The sequence below is a fragment of the Ambystoma mexicanum genome, chromosome 2p, assembly GCF_040938575.1.
Source record: "Ambystoma mexicanum isolate Mex_15411 chromosome 2p, UKY_AmexF1_1, whole genome shotgun sequence".
In the NCBI taxonomy this organism is placed as follows: Eukaryota; Metazoa; Chordata; class Amphibia; order Caudata; family Ambystomatidae; genus Ambystoma; species Ambystoma mexicanum.
In genome coordinates this window covers 2421365-2432191 of record NC_090923.1, presented here as the reverse complement: position 1 = coordinate 2432191, position 10827 = coordinate 2421365, and the positions used below count along the sequence as shown (strand labels likewise).

Sequence of the window (10827 nt, the reverse complement as noted above, 5' to 3'; positions counted from 1 at the left end):
CTACTTGTGCAAAGCTGGCCGTGCAATGCCTGAGCAGGCTGACAAGGACAAGAGGCCATGAATCATTTTGAAAATATTTCACTGGGCACAAGGGAGGTGGGAGGTTTGGGTGTTAGGGATGGGGGTATTGTGTGGTTATTGGTGTTGGGGGTGGGGGTGTTGAGCAAGGAAAAAACAATGCACAAAAACTCAAAAAGGAGTGCACCACATGCAGGAAAAAATACAAAATGTATTCATAATTCAGGGCCGGGAAGATAAACAGAAGAAGCCATCTTCAACCCGTCCCTTGCGGACTCAACATTTTATAGCAACACACACATCATTAACATATCACAGAAGAAATGTAACAAAAACATCATCCCCATGTTATCATGCGCTGGGCGCCAACAGCCCTACACAAACCCATACATTGTTCAAAAACTATTGGCAGTTACCATTTTGTCACAAAAAGAACACCACCAACCCAATATAGTCGAACACCCCTTGATCAGCCAAAGAAATGCGCCAATACCATCTCAGGAAAACAGTTGGATAATGGGCTTCATTTTAATTGGACCATGCCACCTCAGACAATTGGGGCCACACTGTATCTCTGAGATGGACCAATAAGCAACAAAACAATGTGGCACACATACCCCCTCTATTCATTTCTTCATCCCCACCCTCTGCACCTGCTCGCTATGACTCCCTATCTTGTTATATGTAGTCAGGCCTGGTACACCACCTTGAAGTACCCGCCCTGCAATCAATGTCCTTCTAGAAAAAATATGAGCGGTCCACTACTGAACACCGCTCCTGGACCATCATTTCTGCTAATTTCTCCATATTATATATATTTGCAACAGTGGCTGCCTGAGAACCCCCACTGCAGCCTTTATAAATATTATGTATTCTTTCCCAATCTGATAGACAGCACTTGTTGTCTGTTACCAGGCATTTGTCCCCTGAGAAACAATAAATAAAGAGCTGGCAATCGCCTCACACCCCTCCCCACACGCCCTTGAGCTCTCAGCCTGTCCGCACGGCAAGCCAAAATTAAATCAAGTTCTCTCAGCTAACACCTATGGCCTAATGCACTATAATACCATCTTAGTGCCTCTAACTCAGGCCTATTCAAAACTGGGCCGCTCTTGCTCATGGCGCCTAGCATCCTTACAGGCGTGAGACACAGTAATGCTTCACGCTATGTGTTCTAGAACTATCCAAAGTGAAAGGTACATATGCCTATCATGATGCACTGTGTATGTGTGGGAGCTACGCCAGATGATGAAAGCGTTCTTGTATGCTATGTAGCTTTCGTCCAGCTACCATGCAACTCCAAGATGTGGTGTCATAAACTGGGGTCTGGGCAGGTTTGTGGGGCAAGGTGCTCTATCCTCTCTATGAAGGGCAGTGTCAAAATTCTGGAAAGAAGCTAAATTATAATGCAGCCACTGACTATGTTATGTGAAAACCACAAATTTACTACAGTGTGCTATAGTGTCACCTCTTGACTGATAGCTTAAAGCTATGAGCCCTGCCACTGTCCACATGGCACGTGGTCATTAAGTCACTGCCGAAGGTCCTGATGCCCTGGTAGATGATGTATCTCAGACCATAGCTGCTCGCACGTGGGGGTGATGCACCTGCATCTTAACACTACCCCCTTTTGTTATGTCAGTAACAAGCAACTCCTCCCCATCCCTCCTTTCTCATCCCTCTTTTTCCCCAACAACTTCTGGAGACTCTGCAAGCTGTAGCCCTCCTCCAGACATTCCTCTAGGGACCCGGGGAGGGTAACACAGTCATAGCCACCAATGCAATTCACCCAGTGTGTTTCATAATTATCTGTGTCTGATGGTTCTGTACATTGTACAACTGAGCTATTCACCATCTATCTCAGCCCTACTAACCCAGAACTCCTCTTGCTCCACTTTCTCTTCCTTTCTTACTCCCTTTCCCAACTCCTTTCTTACTCCATTTCCCAACTCCTTTGATCACAAATTAAATATCATTCCCCTCCTTCTCCCGAATGTATTCCCAACTTTTGTCCTTAGCTTCCCTCCAGCCTGTGCAAAACAACCCAATGCTACATGGGTAGGGAGAAGAAAAATGAGCAGAACTACGAGGATGGGGGCCAACGACGTGGGCAGCCATGAAAAAATGGCATCTTACTAGTCTTTCTTGATGACCCTGCTAGAATGTTCTGCCATCTTCGTGTGTAACTTGCGAAAAGCATTTATTGCTGCTGTTAAACTACCATTTCGTTCATCAATGGCTAGTGTTAGAGTACAGCAGCGTGTGCCAATCTTTGCACAAACACCACCTTCCAGAGCTGTCAACGGGTCTAAGACATACCTGTTTTTAAGGGTCCTCAATCTCACCACCCTAAGCTCTTCTCATATTGAGTTTAAACCCTTCTCTGTTGCATTTGCCAGCTGGAATAGTTCCGAGCGCATTATCTGGCATTCAGAGCTGCCTGCAAACCTGGTGCTGAAAGAGAGAAAAATGTTGCTGTTGAGGAAAACAATGGAAACTCAGCAGGAATCCCATGCAACAATTGTGATGATTTCTGAGATGAATAGTTATTTTCCCTCCTTCCACTTCTACTTAAAATGCAGAAAACGTCTTCTCTTTTACCCATTCCAGCACCAGACAAACTGTAATTCCCAAAAGGATTGGCAAGTTTTCTAGGATGTGAATGTCCGTTACTAACAATTGAAAGTCCTTCAATGGTACGGCTAGGTCGCCAATGTCTGATATTGTTCTGGAAAGGCAAGCCATTGGTACCCGAATGTTCGGCAATCACATGTCTGGCAAAAGAATGTGTGTCAGCGGAAAGTTTGGAAACAGTGTGGCCATTGAGGGGGGGGCAACGTCTGAGTGAGGCACTTCCAATGTTGGGGTGTGTAGTGCAACGAGGGAGCATGAGCTGACTGAACGCGGTGGCAACTGGAGAGAGGTGTTGGGCCCACAGGCCAATAATGGTCCATAATTGTAGAGGTCCTTTCTCTCATATCGGGTAGGTCCATCATCTTGGTGCAATCCTCATTCTCTGAAACACAAAGAAGGATGTGTGAGTGGTTCTATCTAAAGGTGTTTTGTTGTTTGTTATACAAGTGGGTTCATGCACATTCCACTCCCATGTTTTCGAACAGGATGCACCAATGGCAGTTGCCACCTCATGTCCGAATCCCGCCACACCTGTTGCGCTGTAGCTCATCGTCACCTCCACCCATTCACCATTATAGAAAAGCACCTCTTCCATGTGCATCGATGGCAGAGTCCACACCAGGGTATGGAATGCCCTGACCCGTTGAGGCACGTACGTGTTTTGTGAATGTGACCTCCCCTTTTTTGATATCTCTCTCTTAGAAATTAACACTATGTTCCTCTTGTCATGGTCCTCTTCCATCTTTTTCATCTTTATATAGTTGTCATCATGTAATACCTCTCCTTCCTCCACCCACTGAACAGTTAATAGGTCTCCTTATGAGTTTGCCGGTAACCCGCCTATACTACACTGGGGGTTTACCAGCAAACTCGCCTTACCATTAGCGGCACCTGATATCCCGGTGTTACAAGGATAGTACGGGTGCCAGAAACAGCAGTAAGCTCCCATCCCATCCCACAGGACTCCATGGGATGGGAACTACTGATTCACCGGCACCGCTGGGAGCAGTGCCAGTGATTCAGCCATTTCTCTCCCGGTAGTTCAGGCCTGCCGGTAGTTCATTGCCCCTACCGGCAGATTCGGAGTGAGCCGTTGCAGTAAAAATGCCAGAGCAAGTAGTACTGGCATTTACTCTGGCAATTTTACCAGACCGGCTCACCCAAATGTATGACCCTGAAAAAGACTGGTAACTTCCTACAACACCATATGACGTAAACACAGCGCCTTTTGCGTCTGCACCTCTCTTGGAATACATGTTCTTGGTGTTCCCATCGCCTGAGGTATCAGGGAGTGCACAAAAGATGTTCCATTAACTCTTTCTCTACCCAGTGTTACCAGAGTTGATGTGAGGTTGGCCGACCGCTTCATCCAAAAAGAAATCAGAGTGTGAAACATCTCTCTTACCTCATGCCATGGTGTGGACAGTGACGGGGGGTCTGTTAACATTTGTTCCCTTATTATCAATAGCTGGGGTGACTTAATACCCCTCCCGTGCCAGGTCAGTCACTTGAAATGAGGATAAGTGAAGAAAGAAAGAGTTGAGACAAAAAGGAAAAGAAAAACAAGGCAATACATTACATTTGTCAACATTTTCTCCCCTCTCTGTTGCCCCCAGCATGAAAGACAGTTCCATCTCCTGAAGCTGCAAAAGGAAAACCACAAGGAAATACTTAAATGGCAGGAACTTCCCTATTGACCCCTCCCCTTCTTCACCTGCAAGGGGGGCATTTCTTTTGTCCAGTCAGACATCTGCAATGTGTATCCATTAGAGAAGTCCCTCGACCTTGACTGCGGTGGGGGTCACAAAGATGACAGTGTACAGGCCCAGAAAGCGCAGGGAACTTAGCTGCAGATGTAGTGCCACAGTGGACACATGGTCCTGCCTCAAGCCAACGGGAGAATGGACAAGCCACAACTATTACGTATCAATAGCTGCTGGACCTCTTTTGCACATCAATGTAATCAATATGCAAATGGCAAAAAGGCCCTGAGGAGCGAGGTAACATTGATTACATCTTTTGCAGTGTGTAACCTGTGGTAAAATACTGAAATGTCACACAATTGCCAAAGAACTCGGCCACATGCTCTTGCAAATTTGGGATAAACCACTCCGTCTGGACATCTGCTGCAGCGCTTCATTTCGATGTGTGCGCTGGGTGGCGCAACTGTTTAAGAGCCACTTTAAGCAAATCTACAGGCATTACTGGTTTCCCTGATATATTCTGATGCCAAATTAAATTGGTGGGTGACACAGAGCAACCGTTCTTTTTCCATAATTCCTGTTCTTGTGGGGAGGCCCTGTCCAGTAATTATTTTATGAGGATTATTGGTAGAGCGTAACAGCATTCTGCCAACTGTACCTGTTGCTGCATCATACATGTGAAAATGGGCGGTAAATCAGTAAGATAAGGCAAATAAGCTGCTTGTTAGGTCACTGTGTCTGATGCCTCACTGCCATATGATACAAAGATCCTCATCTTGGGGAGGAGAGGCTAAAATGCTGTGTTAATGCCATTACCACTACATTAACGCTCTGCCGAATCCCGAGTTGTGGAAAGCAGGAGATTTCCACCCATTTTTGGCACAATTAGCGCTGACGATATTAGCGCCAGCAGTAATAGCGCTGAAAAAACCTGTAGAGTCCTATGGACTCTAAATAAATGGGGAATTACAGCATCACTACAACTCGGGAACCAGCACAAATTGCACCGGACTGAGTTACAGTAACACACATAGCATTGGTGGTATTCTTGGTGCAATTACCGCCAGGATCCTGGTGAGGCCCAAAGTCTGTAGCCCCCATGTGGGCGGTACACTAAACCACTGCTAGAACTAAGGGTAATGGCAACACCTTTATCAATCTTGATAGAAGGCGTGCATGCTGCACCAGTGCCCAATCACTTTTCATGAAACCACTCCTCTTCCATCTAGACAACCCAGAATGTACCGTGGAGGTAACATAGGCTGAATCAGAGTAAATAAGGGCCCAGAAGCCCTTAAATATCTCTACTGCTGATATCAATTGCACTAATTCAGCTGCATGCACTGAATAGGGTGATTGTAATCCCATCTGTGCTACTACCTCAAAGTACTCTGCCTCAAAGCGCACCACTATTGAGCTAGTATGGTGACATCCTGTGGTCTGGTCAATTGTCGATGAACCATCAACAAAGGGTATCTCCTCCTCCTCTAGTGCTTCTTCTCTCACTATATGCTGACCTGCTAGTGCCTGTTCATGTGTGGTGCAATCATGAACATCATCACCCTCCTGTACGGGTGGGCAACGAAAGTCACAGGATTGACAATGTGGCACCTCACAATGTGTATTACTGGGTTCTCAAATATAACCTCATACCGTGTCACTCGTTGGGTACTGAGGGTAGACTTGGATTTTTCCAGGATCGCAAATAGTGCAGGCTCTGCAAAGAGCATCGCTTGATAACCCATCATTATGGCAGAAGATTTTCAATTGCGAAAGCTGTTGCTACGAGCGCTTGGTGACATAGAAACTGCCCCAGCATCACTGCTTCTAAAATACCACTGTAATAAGCTAGGGGCTTGTGTTCTTGGGGCCTTTGCTGAGTGAGGACAGCTATCATCCCTTCCCCACTAGAATGGGAGAACAGAATACATGTTTTTTTGTAATCGGGCGCTGCTAGTACCGGCACATGGGTTAGTGCATCTTTTAGTTCCTTCAAGGAACGTATCAATTCTGCTGTCCAGGTGATGGGCCCCTTCACCTTCTGTGCTGCCTTGAGCTCCTGTAATAATGGTTTAGGGTAACTAGAGAAGTCAAAAATCCAGCACCAGCAGTAATTGCACAAGCCCAGGAACTGATGCATTGTTTTAACTGTGTTTGGCTGGGGTGTATTCCGTACTGTGGCTGCCCTTTTAGGAGTTAATCTATCCTCTCCGATGGCAATATATGCGCTAGGTAAACTGCTGCTTTCTGGCAATATTGCAGCTTTTTTCTATCCAAATTGAACCCTTTGTTTGCCAGTATCCTCAAGAGTGTTATCGAATCCTCCCTGCACTGTTCCTCCGTGGCACTGCACACCATAAGGTCATCCACGTACTGTATCATTGTGCTCCGTTTCTGTAAATATCCAAAATCTGCCTGAAATACCCTATTAAATATGCTTGGGGACTCGCGGGGACCTGCAGTTTCACGCCTTGAAACACTTGTGTATAGGTGTGTTATAAATGCCATATCATACTGTAGAAGTCTGGTGTGTTGAAATCGCTGACCGCAGTAAGGAAACGCAGTGAGCTACTGAGAAACTTTGAAGCATGTTATCCCGTGGCAATATTACACAAAATCGTAGCTGGATCTGGTACCAGTAGAAACTCCGCCTCCACAATGTTATTCAGTGGGCAGAGATCCTGAACCATCCACCAAGAACCCCTTTTGTCTTTTTCATAGGGTACACAGCTGTGTTTAAGTGGTAGTCGGTGTTGTATTATGCCCTGTTGCCATAATCCTACAATGGTGTCAAATTGTGAATCCCGAGGCCCAAGGGCATGTGGCACGTTACAAAAATTAAATAATATTATACCCTCTCATTGGCCTCCCTGGACAAGGGATACTGTTTGGCCTGGAGCAACATGGCCCCCTCCTTCAATTTGATGCATAGTGTGCCTATCCCCTCCAAAAGTCCTACGTCATGGGGGCCACAGGTCCAAATCTCTGTAGGCACCATCTGCAACTCTTCCTGCAGATGTGTTGGCATTTCCTTCTTGAGGAGGGGCAGTTGTAGAACATCCCCATGATACGAGCAAGTGACATGGTATACTAATCTCAAACACCATCTCTCTTATGTCCTTGTAGTCATATAAAAGTTGTTACTTGGACAGGTCAGTCAAGCGTTGGGTAAGGTCAGTACATAGAACAGTGCATCATTCAATACAATCATCGCCCAACTTGTCCTTTTTCTATCTGTATTGCAATGACGTTCCTGGCACCACTTCCATATGCGCTGCTGGTCTGAACAGACATTCTGTGGGCAATCGGAAGGGGTGGATACCCATCCTAACAGCACCTGCTTGCCATAGAGGAATGACTGGGGTTACATTGGGACCCTTCGTAGTGCACTGCAGGCACACAGTGTTTGCAGCACTTCGCATGCTCTGTTGTAGTACACCCCAGGAATGAAACACACTATGCTTTTGTCAGTGAATGAAATGGACATGTTCAATTTGCTCATAATGTCTCTGCCCAATTGTTCATAGGTGTATCTTTGGAGTGCAATATGGGCAGAACTATTTCCTGATCACCAATGGTAAGGGGGAGGTCTTTTGTGAAAGGAACCATTACAACAGCCCCAGAGAATCCCTGCATGTCCATTATTTTGTCCCACAAAGGGAATCTTCCTTCTCTAATGCAAGATTTGGTAGATTAGAATGTCTTGCACAGTAGTTGATCCAAACCACTGCCACCAGCCATTTCAAGAGGCAAAGGGTAACATTTGACTGTTACATGAGTGTTTTCACTCAGGGGAAGCTAAGCAACCCCTCCAGCACTCTATAGGAAGATAGTGTGTGCTGGGTCTGTAAATGTAAACAGACTAGTAAAGTCAATTTAACTTTACATGCTCTGGACGACGGTAGTCAGTCCCAGAGAAGGTATTTAAACCTTGGGAAGTCTGAAAGACATCCCCTGAGCCACTGCACTGAAGGTGCTGTGTGACAAACAGTAAAAGATGATGCCTATGTAGTTGTGTTAAAACTTCATAACCAAAGAACACAAAAGTAAAACACACATCAAAATACATGAAAGAGTTGGAAAAAAGGCTCACACTGTTCCCAGGTAAAAAAATCTAATCCTAGAAATCCATCAAATTAGCTGGGGTCTCAAAAGGTAAGGAAAATTACCACATTCTTGAGAATTGGCATGGTAGGTATTGATAGTTTGAGGTATGAGAATAGAATGTAGACTGTAGTGAAGATCTGTAGCGGCCTGATGACTTCGATCACCCAGCAGCAAACCAGGAGCCTAAGCGCTCATGTCTACTCAACGTTGGCAAAGGTAATGCGTAGACCAGGATATACTTCATGAAACCCATGGACAGGCACATATTTCTGGCTCTTGTCGGACAAGGATTCATAACCCCTGTCATACGAGTATGAAGGTCGTGGTAAGGAGGAGACGGGCCGATGCTGCACCCTGGAAGAGCACTATGAAGAAGTGGGACAGTAGAATGGTGGCGGGATCAGGGAGAGTGACTGCCATGGTGAGTCTTGTCTTGTGTGTCGTTAAGGTGGGTGTGGCTGTAACTTGTGGTAAAAGGAGGTCGGGACGCAACCATCTAGAGGCTGGGCCGTGTGCCATCGAATTGTGTGAGTGATGCAGCATTTTGTGCAAACAAGACTGGGTATATTGCTACCATAGGAGAGCCTCCAATGGTGCTAGGGGTAATAGGTTGAGGCACGAAGGCCCCGGCATTGGCTTTGGAGGGAAATCATTCTCAGCAGCATGGCCAGGGTAGTTGTGAGCCGGCGACCAGCCGACTTGCTTACCTTCAGCTTCAACAGAGGTTGATGTGGTGTCATGCATGATGCAGGTGGAATTTTATTGGTGTTGGGGAGTAGTCTCTCGGCTGGATCGCTTCTCCAATGTGGCTTGTTGAGTGTAGCGAAAAGCGGTGATGAGTTTGCTTTGGTGGGATTGTTGAGCGGCTGTAAGCAGTGGTCCCGGCGGATATCGGCAGAGACTCTGCTGGACCATTTACTTGACCTTCCTGGGGCTAAAAAAGACCTTGAATGTCCGCATTGTGGTGGAAAACAATGTAGGCTCTACGGGAGGAGAGAGTTCCTACTTAGAAGCAGTCGAGACCACTAGGGGAAGAAAGCTGGAGTTGGTTACCAGCTGCCTTAGCATTGTGATTATAATGTCCAAAGCTCAGGGAGGAAATAGAGCCCCAGTGTATGGCATTTTCGTGCTGGAATACCAAACATTTTATTCATCTTTCTGGCAGGGGGCAGTATGATGTTATTTGTCTACAGGAAGCATGGCTCGGGGAATCCCCAGCCCTGGAGGGGTTCACTAACCACTTAAACCCGGCGGAAAAAGGTTTAACAGGACGCCCAATATCGGAACTTCTGATTGCAATAAAGAACACAAGCGGCCTGAATGTAATTTCAATGAAAGATCAAACGCCCCTGATACAGGTTGTGACATTAAACAAGGGTTGTCCTAAGGACCCCAGAGGATGGATTGGGCTGATACGCAACTTATACTGGAACCCCAGATCTACGACGGTAGGGAGCTTTGTAAAAACTGTTATGGACCTGATAAACAATGCTATGGGGACTTGGCAAAACGTGGACATTATTGTCTGTGGGGATCTAAATATTTACTGTTTCAACGAGCAGCTGACCTTGAAAAAAGATCTCGCCACTAATGTGGCCCCTCAAGTGTCTAGAGGCCTTCTCTGGAGGGATGAACTCGATCAGAGAAATATTGAGCTAATTAACTGCCATATTACGAGGGATATTCCACCTTGGAAGAGAGGAGGAGACAAGAAGATCCTAGACTACGTCTCTGAGAAACGTCAAGGAAAATTGAGGGGTCTCGAGGTGATAGTAACTAAATCCAGCAACCACAACAGACTGAAGGTGACTAGTAAAAAATGGAACTCTGTCTCCCCAGACTTCGTCAAGGTAAAGATCAGTGTTACTCCAGGCAGAAAGAGGTTAAAAATTAAGAAAAATATATTCCATTCCGTTTTAATATGCCAATTGCTGAATATTCTCTAAACATTTAATGTTAAATAAATGTACTTTACCAAATGTACAATCTTGCTCTTTCATTTTGAAGTACAGTTTCATATTCCGAATGGTGGCGCGCTGTGTTGTGAGTTGATCTGTGTTGGTTTTCGGGTTCTGTGTGAAGTCGCGTAGAAGACGACTGGGCGCGTTTGCCTATGCAGCACAGTAACGTCACGGAGAGAGGCGGGGAATTTGAATGTTTTGATAATGACAGGCTCAGGGGCGGGGAATATGATTTAGTGCCGCAAAGCAGGTCAGCCAGGGCGATGCGGCAAGTGATAGGATTATCACAAAATGGCTGCGCTCTACTGCCTGTTTTCGCGTGTGTTTAATGGACGAAAACTCGGGTAAGGTCCATAGGAAATTTTTCTATAATCGACCCACTTAGGCTTAAAAACACATGGCCG

At 45.9% G+C, this 10827-nt stretch overlaps 1 protein-coding gene across 1 annotated transcript in view; it reads right to left on the bottom strand.

Moving 5' to 3' along the window:
- Positions 1-282: 282 nt before the first annotated feature.
- LOC138566124 (zinc finger protein 282-like) overlaps positions 283-10827 on the bottom strand; it is a 200676-nt gene continuing 190131 nt past the window's right edge. Inside the window, exon 8 of the mRNA XM_069643126.1 lies at positions 283-3034. The gene's annotated coding sequence lies outside the window, so the exon portion shown is untranslated. The remainder of the gene's footprint in view (positions 3035-10827) is intronic.